This window comes from Cryptomeria japonica, chromosome 6 (assembly GCF_030272615.1).
Source record: "Cryptomeria japonica chromosome 6, Sugi_1.0, whole genome shotgun sequence".
Lineage (NCBI taxonomy): Eukaryota > Viridiplantae > Streptophyta > Pinopsida > Cupressales > Cupressaceae > Cryptomeria > Cryptomeria japonica.
This window is the reverse complement of record NC_081410.1, coordinates 602,388,872-602,402,033: the sequence shown is the minus strand read 5'-3', so window position 1 is coordinate 602,402,033 and position 13,162 is coordinate 602,388,872.

Genomic DNA, 13,162 nt, shown 5'->3' with positions numbered 1-13,162 from the left:
AATGAGTGCACACTAGAAGACAACACATATTTAGGCCAGAAAAGTATTGATCTGTATCTTTATATTCATTTTTGAAAATAATCTTACATGATTCAAAGTATTCTCTGTGATAGATAGAAAAAACCCAGATATATTTTTGCAAAGTTTCTTTACAAAAATTCTTGTGATCCCTCTTTTATTAGTCGTGGTATCCATTTATAACATTATGGATGCATACAAGCTTCGAACATTCTTAAGAAAAGTTTGTTACAAACTGCAATATCCTCCAAGAAACAGTTACAAGTCCTTTTCAGTATCAACGACCTCTTCAGTTTGTTGCTTCTCTGTAACATCTTCTAAATACTCTAGGATTCTTTCTTCTTACACCACATATTTCTTGCTCCACTCTTGGAACACGTCATTAGTAGGCCATGAGTAGCCAACACTTTTTTCCTTCAACTTAACTAGCCTTTGAATTCAAAAAGCCATAATGTGACTTTATCTTTTCTATTTCTTCAACTGTCTTGACAAATAGGGATGTGTCATCTATATTAATGATTCCATTCACCCTTAGAGACAAGTTAGCTCCTAGCTCATCAAGCCATACCTGTTTGTCCTTCAACTGATTTTGGTTAACAAAACCCCCAGGAAACAATTCAAATTTATGCTCAGTATATTCTTTCCTATACAAGTTGGCTTTCCTCTCCACATTGGTTCTTCCTTTTGCTAACTTGGTCAGACCTTTTGCTAACTCACATGTGGATTTAATAATAGCATCCGATCTTTCTTCATCATAAGATGCACACATAAGTTCTAGATCCACTTCTCTTGGCATCCACTTATCCAAAATTGCCTCTAGAATAACCTTGTCTTCATTCAACTCATTCCAAATATAAAAAATCTTCTTCATGCTATTGTGCACCATGGAAGACCCTATTGTGTCAGCAAAGCTCAAAATTGTGGCCTTTACCCTTACCTCAAATTTATTTGCAAACAAGACCTGAGCCTATTTTAACTTCTCCAATTCATGCTTAATGGTCTCAACTGGTTGAAAACTAGAAGGCATAGGAGAAGGGCGAAATTTGATGATGGGACTAGTGGATGGAGGTTGTGTAGCAGAAGAAGCTATCATTAAAGTAGAGGATTCATCTTGATGGTACTGTCCTGCCAATTGACACTTCAATTCAGCAATGATGTTATCTCGGTTAGCTATTCCTTCCTTGGACTCATTATAAGCCTTCAAGATTGTTTCTAATTTCAACTAGAGATTAGCCTTTTCCTTTGCCTCTTTTTCTGCCACTGCTACATTGAATTTTGCAATTTCTAAAATTGTGCTAGCAGCCTCTACCACCCCTGTATCCTGAACTCATCTTACTATCATACCTCCTAGAAAACTAGATCCTGAGGTATCCTTCCTTTTTCTACTTTCATCCCTTTTTAGGGACCACATGACCAGAGCAACATTATCTTTGCTGAATGTCACTCCCTCCATAGGCTTTGTCTCTTTCCTGACTACTTCAAGTACCAAGGCATCTGCTATATCCAATTCAGGGAGGAGTAGAACACCAGCCTTTGACACCATTTCCCTTCCTACTTCAGGAGTGATGGCTTTGAATTTAGCCATCATTTCATGTTTAACTTCTTCCTCTACTAAGGTTGTATCTTTGTGAGGCTTCTCACTCATTCTCTTTTCACATCTCACCTTGATTTGTTCAATATTTTTTTTCCATACAAATTGCATGAATACCCCTATTGTGAAAAAATTGTTGTCAACTAGGAACTCTTCACTAGCTTGCTTGACAGCCAAGTCTAAGCAATCTCTCTGAGGCTTCCTAACTACAACAATGGTTCTGCTACTACCTGTTCATCTCCTATATGGATAGGGGATTAAGAGGGAGAGTATCGAGGTTCATCTACTTGCACTTCTTTCCCCACCCTATGCCTTTTAGAAATTCTTGGATGTCAATGACATCTTCAATTGTTCTCTTCCCTCTTGAAGTGGAAGGCTAACCTATTATTGGCATCAATACACTATATTTTGACCTTTTGTGCATCACATAATCAGCAAGAGGGATGGCTTTAGCAAAGGCAGATTTAGTTAGAACTAACTTAGCCTTGTCAAGGTTATCTTTTATTATAGCCTCCCTCTTTTCTTTCAGAGTTTGCATTAAATCTTCAAAGTAAAGAATTAAAAATTTGATCTATTCCTCAAAGGGGTTGAAGCTAGACAAAGGGTCATAACTGCTATCAAATTGATGAATGAAATCCAAACCCTTTTTGTATGCCACCCACTTTTCTTTCCTCAAATTTTTCTTATCCAAACTGAATTCATTTCTAATTAGGTCCTCAGGGAAATGAAATTGTTGTGGCCTACCTTTGCATACTTCTCTTCTCCTAAACATACCATTGAAAAAATCCTCAAGGTCAACAAACCTAGTTACTGTAGTAGACAACCTATACGATTGAAAAAATTCATCAAAGAATTTCCAACCACCTTTGGTGATCACAAATTGATGGGCCATGGTAACAGTTGGGAAATTAGTCCCTTTACCCCTATTTGTCAGCTTTGCCTTTTGCACACCTCCAATCTGCCTTAAGACCTCTGCAATCCCTATTTTCAGGGACTTGATAAGGCAATAAATATGGAGTGCCTCTGAAACCGTAAACTCTAAAAACTGTAGAAATAGGGTACAAATACATATCACCCCAATTATGAACAATCTTAATACCTTCAACAAACTCCTTAGGCCTGAGGAACTCCAAAAGATCCTTTGGGATCCTAGGGTTCTGTGGACATAGAAGAATCCTAAGCCTAGATGTAAAGCATCTATCAAACTTTAAATAACTGGCATCCTCTCTGTCCCAAGATAAAATTGTCCTCCACAGTTGCACAGGCATCTCCTCACCTTCCTTTTCTTTGATCAAATCCATTTCCTTAGGAAAATAATCAGATCCTTTGAACAAAAATATGTGCATTAGAAGAGAATACCATCCAAAAGGTCTATCCACCTTACCATTTTTTATCTCTACAAGCCCTGCATGAATTGCATCAGTGAGGTAACATGCATAATCAAATGTCACTGCTAGAGAGGGGTTCAGAATCTGTGCCGTCATTAACATATAATGGGTTGGCATGGTTGTTTCAACATCTTCCCCAAGGATCTGACATAGTGCCCAATACATGCCTTTGGCCCTTAAAGTGAACAAATTCAGGGAGAAGGGTCCTATGGTGCTAGGGCCCGCTACAGTTAACCCTCCTATTTTAACAAAAAACTCCTTCAAAGGGCAACTCCTAAGGTGATCTTTCTGCACATCATAAACCTAGGCCAATGTTTCAAAATCAATAGGCTCTAATAAATTTGATGCCTCATTGAGCTTAAAAACATTCTTGAATTGATCATCATTGATTTCTATCAGGGCTCCTCCATTGACATTCCTCAAACATATAGCAACAAGATCATAATTGTGTGTGATCTAGGTTATCATGTCTACATCCGTAAACACCCTAGGGACTATGAGCTTCCCCATGTCTAGTTCCTATATGCTATTCACTGGGGCACTGGCATGTCTTTGACTGAATCCCACTTTAAAAAGACCCATCCCTGAAATCCCTATTTATGAATCCCTTAACCATCTACCCTTGTCATATAAACCATCTCCAATCCTTAGACGGGGGGCTTTAGGAACCAATTCTTTGATTTTGGCCGCATCATTTGAGGACATGGTCAATTGTTCTAGGAAGTCATCACATATATTCCTATCTTGATAATTTACCTTCCCTGTGAAATCCCTTCTTGGTGCCATCCTAGTTATGAAATTATATCAATTAAGATTCAAACACAACTTTGATAAGGCAAGCACATAGTAAAGTACCGATTTTCAAACTGTAATTAGCAAGCAATATACAAAAAACCTGTTACTCTCCTGAAGAAATTCGCTTTGCACCAGCTCCTCTGCAAAAAACTCATCGAAATGGTGCCAATATTCAGTTGATGTGGACCTTAATACAACAACTCAACATTGAATTGAGACATTTATCCCACATGCTTCGACCATGAGCTTGGAATTGAATTCGCGAATCAAATTCAAAAATGGGCTCCAATGGATCACAAATTTTCTAAGTATTTCCCTGTTTCGTTATTTCGCCATTTCACAGAGTTTAAAACCCCGACACCTTTCCTTTGCAAAGCAATGACTTTCATTGGATCCTTGGAAACTTGCACTTCTTTTACTCTTCTGGTCCTTCTATATTAATAACGAGCCCCACCTTCTTTTCGCTACTTCGCGAACACTAAACCTTGTGCACTTTCATTGCGCGAAACAACGCTGGTCATCCGATCAATTATCACTCGCACGATCTTTACTACTTACGGTGACCACTAGTCTTTTTTGCTAACCGCGCACCACCATTACTCCTAGTGGTCTTCGTCATTTCACAAAAGCTAACCACCGTGCACCTTTGGGCTACGAAACAATGCCCATCATTGGATCTACCTCGAGATGTACACCATTTAACATACTCAAACCTTTAAAGTGGGCCCTCGACTTGGAAACCACTTGCTTTGTTTTATCACTGGCAAATGAATCTTACGTGTCGGTCTCCTATTCACTCAAGAACTCCAGCAGGCTCCATTCTAAGACTGCCACGTGTTCTATTTCACCGTGGGTTTCAACACCATCATCAGTTAAATCAAAGTGGGCCCTTAAGCAATCCTTTAGAGCCACATGCATCTGACAAGCCATCATTTACCTCAACCAAGCGACCCACCTATCCTACCATGTCATTTCTATATTTCATGAATGGTAAACTTCATTTGATTTGGGGCTACGAATCTATGCGGGCCATTCAATCAAATCCAAGTTGATCGGTCTTTAAAATCACGACTAGCTTATCTTTTGGACCCACCAACCCTTTCGCTACTTCGTGAACAATAAACCTCAGGCAACTCATCTTCGTGAAGCAACAACAATCATTAGATCTTTGGAAACTACTCACTTGTTAACCTTTTTGTGACCACCTTTGTTGGGTTCTCCACCTTTTTGCTACTTCATGAAAGGTAAAATATGAACATCTTTCAGCTGCAAATCTACGCGCATTGTTGATCTTCTCTGAGTTGATCATCCTTTAACCAAAGGAACTGCTTACCTTTGGGACCCACCAAGTCTTTCGCTATTTTGCATAGGGTAAATCACATGCATCTTGGGCTAGCAATGCAATGCGAGCCATTGGATCTGTAGCATCGGAATTAGGAATCATCAAAGCAAATATAAAGACATGTTATTCATTATTAGCTCAATCATAAACACACATTGCAATGATCTAATCCTAAGCACACTCAATAGAGACATAAAAACAAAGCATTCAGAAATGAATATCATGCAAACTAGATGGCGATTTGGATGCTTCTTCCATGCGGCTCCATTGTTCTTCTTTCCTCTTCAAATGGATTTGTGGATCTCACCTACAAGTGCACACATACAATTGAAAGCAAGATGGATGTTGGTTATTGGTCAAGAGTACTAGAAGCATAAGTTCGATAGTTTGATTAGGGATTCGGGATTGATTCAAGAAAATCATCCAATTTATAGAAGAATTGGATAAATGACAAGATTAGCATGATGCAATTCAAATGGAAATTGCAAATCAATATGACAAATTATGACAAATTATGCACTTTCCATGCACAATTTGATTGATTGATAATTGATGACAAATTATGACACATTCTATGTCAAAATTGATTGATTATCAATTATGACAATTTATGACAAATTGAAATGTCATTCCCATGGAATTAGGAGATGAAATAGGAGGGAAAAGAAATTAGAAATTAAGAAAATTAGAAAATTGAAATTGATGACAATTAGGAATTAGAAATTGATGGAAAAATAGGAAATTAGGAACTAGAAGAAATTAGGTAAATTAATTAATAATTTGTCATTTATTAATTAATTTACAAGAGGAAGAATAATTAGCCAATTAAATAAAGATTTAATTGTAATGAGAAGACCTAGGATTAATAAATAATTTAGTAATCCTAGAGGAAGAAATGACAAATTAGGTTAAATGAATAAATCATAAAACCCTAGAAGACGAATTAGGTCTTGAAAGATAATTGACTCGATTTGATTTGATTTTGGATTGATAAATGACCAATGTGATAAACGATTTGACTGAAAAATGCACCAATTGACGAGGAACAATGACAAATTGATCCAAATTGACATGATTGAAAAGGACAAGGATCGATGACGAATCGATCGCAATATGACAAGATTGACAAGGACAAAGATCGACCAAAATCATGACTGAAGGTTGTTGTCGACAAGACCAAATTCGAAGGCGAGATGATAGAAGAATGACTCGATGCTCGCAAATGATAAAAACGAAGTGCGTGACATAGGAGAAATGTTAATGCGACGCAAAAACCTAAAATGAGGCAATGCGCCAATGTTAAAGTATGATCCCACAAGCGTTGACCATTTTTAGGTGTCTACAGGATCCAATAAAAGATGCATTCCTTTTAGCTGACGAACAATCCTTTGGCCAGGCCCGCTTACCCCTTTCACCACTTCGCGAATGCTAAACTGCAGGCATCTCTTCTTAGTGAAGCCATGCACACTACAGGATCAACCTTGACTTGTACAATAGTTAAGAAGCCTGATAAATATTAAAACAAGACATAGGCAAAGGCGTAAAAAATTAAAAATATTTAAAAGACCACCTAGGGAAAACCTAAAGGGGGGGACACTTTCATGTTGGAGCAACCCTTCCACTTAAGTGGAAAAATTAATGCAAGAATAGAATGCAAGGGTTTTTCAAATCATAGGAAGGGTTAAATCTTACAAAAACCTTAAACCCTCTTTGACCCAAAAACACAAAGCCAACAAGGTTATACCAAATACATCTTTGCATATTTTAGCCGATTATGGGACAAGAACACCCAATTTTCAAAACAGTGATAACACAACCTAATGCTTACAAATTTAATGGGAAATGCTTTAACTGTAACAAGTTTGGTAATAGAGAAAATTAGTGCAGATCTATAAACAATCAGAACATTAATACACCCATCGGTCAATATTCCAAATGCAACAAAGTTGGTCATAATTCAAAAAACTGCAGAATGAATGTGAGATGTTATGTTTGTGGAAGATTTGGGCACTTATCTAATCAATGTTGAACATAAACCGGCATAGGATATGGAAAGGCTATTAATAAGAATAATATGACTTGTTATGCATGTAACAAAATTGGACATATTGCAAAATTTTGTAGAAGCAAGACTTGACTGACAAATAACAAAGGACCCAGTTTGAAAGGCAAAGAAAAGGTAGATGAGGTAAAGCAAGAATTTTCAAAACAGTGGATTAGGAAGACAGATCAAAATGTTGATGAGACTATTTCTGCACCGGTAGAACAAAGTATTACTCCACCAGCAGGAGATTCTTCATCCAACTAAGAAGTAACCCTTTGGGGGTATTACAGCAAATTGAATATCATGTAGATTACCCTTGGTCAATGGTGAGAAGATATATTTCTTCATTACTAGAAAATGTGTTAAGTTTTCACTTAACCAACGAGCATTTAATGTGGTTGTTGAAGGAAAAGTCATTGTAAATCATTGGTTTTCCCTCATTTTTTATTTACCGAGCATTCAAATTAGGAGATAGCGCAAAATCTGAGCAAAGGAATTCAACGCGAAGGTGTGAAGCAATTTCTTTCAAGCATTCAGACATTATCAGGTAGCTAAAGGTATTTTTTAAATGGCTTCTTCTATTTCTCCCAAATTTATTGCAAACCCTACTATCCTGGAAAATATAAAACACCTTAGGCCCATGTTCAAAATTATTCCTAAGGTAGCTAAGCAAGATGATTCCATAGGCACATTTTCAAAGATTCCTAAATGTGTAGCTTATGTTGAAGACCCTAGGATTTCTATTCACTGCAACATTGAAGAACTAGGTTCTGAGGAGTTGTTAAAAATGTTTACAACCATAATTTGTGATGAAAATGGAACTGTCAAACCCGAGCACAAGATTATTGAGACTTTAGGTTTTGTGGAAATTTTGAACATCCCTGAATTTCTGGAAGTAGTGAGAATTGTCCTAAGTAGGGCACATGGAGAATTTCTTTGGTTAGACTCTGTCTACAAATTCACCCGGCAAGCAATAAGGGAAGTAACAGGCTTACCCTCGACTGGCAACAGACCTGACAAAACAAAGAAGGTTCCTAACAACAAATTCATGACCCTAACCTGAGCAACATCTGATAGTAGATCACTAAGAGTCAATGACATCAAGGACATCAATGTGAGACTCATAAGTATGATACTTGGTTACAAAACTACACATGCAAACTAACTTAATTCAGTTTCTAGTCTTTGCATTAATAGTGCTTATGAAATGGTCAACAATGATGCAAAAATAGATGTGTGTGAATGGCTAAAGGATGAACTCATAGATAATTTGAAAAAGATAAAACGTGATAAGAAAGGGACATTTCATTTTGGTAATCTCTTAGTATGTTAAATGTTGTATTTCACAAAGGAAATCCCTGGTATATGACCAAAAGAATTTGCATATGACATACCGATAGGCAAACAATTATAGGAAGCTTTCATCAGCATGGGTACTGCTAAGGAAAACAACATCACAGAATACTTTAAGGATTTTCAAGCTAAAATGAAAACTAGAGAAAGACTACCACAGAGTGTAGTGGATAAATATGACAAAGAAATCTATTTTGTCATCAAGAAGGATTAGACATGGATGGAAGCAGTACTTCCTAGAATAGTATGGGTAACAAAAATGGGTTATGAGGTAGATCTCAATATTTTTAAAACTTAAGCAAAAGATTTGTTAGATGCACCAAGAGAAACAAAGAAGTTTTTGGTAGTGTAGAAACAATTGAAAGTAATGTGCAAACTGTTGTTCTCAAATTCTGATTTCCCCACTCCCCTCTGTAAGAAAAATTGAAAACCTCTATTGCATATGGAGAGGACAACAAGAAAATAGAATTCTAGAAAAACATATACCAAGGTTTTCTATAAAACCTTCTACACTTTAAGCTTATCCAAAGCTCAGGTGGGTATACCTCTTGAGAAAACTTTAACAATTTTAATATGAGATCCACAAAAAAACAATGCTAAAAACATATGAACCTCATCACCTCAATAATACTGAAACATTAAAAGAAAACATGTATTCATTTTTAGTCTTGACCCCAAGAAAGATAGGAAAAACTCCTCAACTAATATTAGTGCCTTATCCAGGCTACAAAGTCACCCAATTTAAATAACATTTCCAAATTTGGACATTCTCATACATTTCATCACTTCGGCTTTCATTAACCCAATATATGCCTGACATATATATAAGTTTTTTCCCTTTAAACTAAAACTGTTTATCAAATTCAAAGCAGCAAACAATTGATTTACTAACAGAGATGTTTCACGTATATTTCATTCCTCTCCTAAAGAGAAAAACCTAAAACATATATGTAAGATTGCCTTGCAATCCCTATTCAATCGAATAACCCTAAATTATCCAAAAGCAACTAGTAAATCAATGAATGCACACAAGAAGACAATGAAGATTTAGGCTCAGAAAGTTTTTGATCTGTATATTGATATTCATTTTTGAAAGTCTTACATAACTCAAGGTAATTTCTGAAAGAACCAGAAAACCTTAGATATATTTCAGTAGAGTTTCTTTACAAATTATTGTGATACCTTTTTCCTAAAGTCCTGGTATCCAGTTATAATGATATGGATGCAAAAAAGCTTTGGACTTCCCTATGAAAAGTTTGTTACAACCATGATTCCCGCTGAAAAGAAATTACAATCAATTCATTCCTAACGGCTTTGAAGTTTGTTATTCCGCTGCATCATCTTCTAACTGTTCTTGAACCTCTGCTTCTAGTCCTGCATACTTGTTTTTCCACTCTTGGAACACATCATCACTAGTTTAGGAGAAGTTAACAATTTTCTTCTTTAGTTTATTCAACCTTTTCCATGTGTTCCTTAATTTCTTAACCTCTGTCTCCAAAAAACCATAATGTGACTTCATTTTCTCAATTTCTTCAATTGTCCGAATAAATAAAGATGTGTCATTTGTATTAATGAGTTGATTTATCCATTGAGACAAGTTATATCCTAACTCATCAAGCCACACCTTTTCATCTTTCAACTGACTTGAACTATCAAAACCCCCAGGAAATAGTTCAAACTTATGGTTAGCATATTCTTTTCTATACAAGTTGGCCTTTCTCTCTACCTTGGCTCTTCCTTCTGCTAACATGGTCATGTTTTTCAGTAACTCGCAAGTTGATTTAATATTTGCATTAGCCTCTTCCTCTTCATAAGATAAACACATAAGTTCCAAGTCCACCTCCTTATACATCCACTTATTTAAAACTAGCTCTAGAGTACCCTTGTCTTCTTTCAAATCAATCAACATGTTCAAAATTCTTTCCATATAAATTTACAGAATAGAAGCTCTTACTGTGTTAGCAAACTTCAAAATTGTGCCTCTGAACTTTTCCTTATACTTACTTGCAAACAGGGCCTGAGCCTGCTTCAAATTTTCCATTTCATATTTTATGGTCTCAGTTGCTTGAAAACCAGAAGTCATAGGAGAAGGGGGAAATTCAATGATTGGATTGGTAGATGGAGGTTTTGCTAGAGAAGGGGCAATCATTAAAGTAGAAGATTCACCTTTCTGGTATTGCCCTGCTAAGTAATTCTGCAACTTGGCAATGATGCTATCCTTGTGGTCTATCTCCCCTTTTGCCTCACTATAAGCCTTTAGAACTGTCTCTAGTTTTACCAAGAGGTCAACTTTTTCCTTGGCTTCCTTTTTGGCTACTGCCACACTAAATTTTGTTGATTCCAAAATTGTGCTGGCAGCTTCTACTACCCTTGTGTCCTACACTCTTTTCACAATCATGCCTCCAAGGTAGCTGGACCCTGAAGTGTCCTTCCTCTTTCTGCTCTCATCCCTCATTAGAGACCACATGACCAAAGCAATGTGGTCCTTGCTAAATGTCACTCCTTCTAAGGGCTTTGTTTCTTTCCTTACTGCTTCAAGCATGAGTGCATCTGCTATATCCGATTCAAGGAGAATTAGAACACCAGCTTTCACTACCATTTCTCTTTGCTGCTCAGGAGTAATGGTTTTGAATTTTGTCATCATTTGTTTTTTTACTTCTTCCTCCACTACAGATGCATCTTTATGGGGTTGTTCACGTTTCCTCTTTTCACATTTGCCTTTGAATTTTTCTATATTTTGCTTCCAAACAAATTGTATGAAAGATCCTGTTGTAACAAAATTATTATCAGCCAAGAATTCTTCACTAGCCTATTTTATCCTAAGGTCTAACTCTTTTCCTTTAAAATCCTCTACAATGAAATCCATTTCAGCATTTGGTGGCTCTTCAAGCATCCCTTCTTGTACTTCTTCATAAGTATAGGCAATCTCCCCAAGACTTCCTAACTGCAATAATTGCTCAGCCACTGCATGTTCATCTCCCACATGGATTGGGGATTGGGATAGAGAGTATAAAGGCTCACCTATTTGCACCTCTTTTACCATCCTTTGCCTTTTAGGGGAATCTTAGATTGTAACTACATCTTCTATTGCTCTTTTCCCCTTTGAAGTAGAAGGTTCGCCCCTGACTGACACTAGCACACTATATTTTGGCCTCTTATGCATCACATATTCACCTAGAGGAATGGCCTTAGCAAAGGCAGGCTTGGCTAGGACCAACTTAGCCTTTTCAGGATCATTTTTCAATATAACTTCCCTTTTCTCCATTAAGGTCTATATTAAATCTTCAAAATAAAGTATCAAGAATTTAGCCTTTTCCTCAAAGGGAGTAAAACTAGACAAAGGGTCATAACCAATATCAAATTGGTGGATAAAATCAAGAGCCCTTTTGTATGCTATCCATTTTTCCTTTCTCAATTCCTGTTCATCAAGGTTGAATTCATTTTTGATCAAATCCATAAGAAAATGGAACTAGTGTGGTCTACCTTTACATATGGCTCTCCTCTTGAACATACCATTAACAAAGTCTTTAGGGTCAACAAACCTTGATACTACAGTAGACAACCTGTATGGCTGAAGGAAATCATCAAAATGTTTCCAACCACCCTTGGTGATTACAAATTGATGTGCAATAGTGACACTTGGGAAAATTGTCCCTTTCCCCCTATTTGTTAACTCTGCTTCTTGCAAACCTCTGATTTGCCTCAGGACCTCTGCAATTTCTATCTTCAATGGGACCTGATAGGGGAGGAAATATGGAGTTCCTCTGAAACCATAGACTCTGAACATAGTAGAGACAGGGTACAAGTATATATCACCCCAGTTGTGAAAAATCTTAATATCTTGAGTGAATTCCTTAGGCCTAAGGAACTCTAAGAGATCTTTAGGGATCCTAGGGTTTTGTGGGCACAAGATGATCCTAAGCCTAGATGCAAAACATATATCATAACTCAAATAACTCGCATCCTCTCTATCCCAAGACAAAATTGTGCTCCACAATTGAACAGGCATCTCTTCATTATCCTTTTCCTTTATCAGGTCAATATCATTAGCAAAATAATCAGTGCCTTTGAATAGAAACATGTGCATAAGAAGAGAATACCATTCAAAAGGTCTGTCTACCTTAGCATTTTTTATCCCCATCGACCCTTCATGAATGACATCAGTAAGATAAGGTGCAAAGTCAAAAGTTACTGTTAGAGATGGGTTCAAAATCTGTGCTAACATGATCATATAGTGGGTTGGCATGGTTGTTTCAGCATCTTCCCCAAAAATCTGACATAGGGACCAATACATCCCTTTAGCCCTTAAAGTAAATACATTAAAGAGAAAGGTTCTATGGTGCTAGGGCCTAATACAGTCAATCTTCCTATTTTGACAAAAAATTCTTTCAAAGGGCCACTCCTAAGGTGATCTCTCTGCACATTATAGACCTGTGCAAGTGTTTCAAAATTGATGGGCTCTAAATAATTTGACACCTCACTGAGTCTGAACACTTTCCTAAACTCGTCATCATTTATCTCAATTAATGACCCCCCATTTACATTTCTAACACACCTGGCAAGAGGATCATAGTTATTTACAATCTGTGTCAACAGGTCCACATCCATGAAAACCCTAGGGACTATGAGCC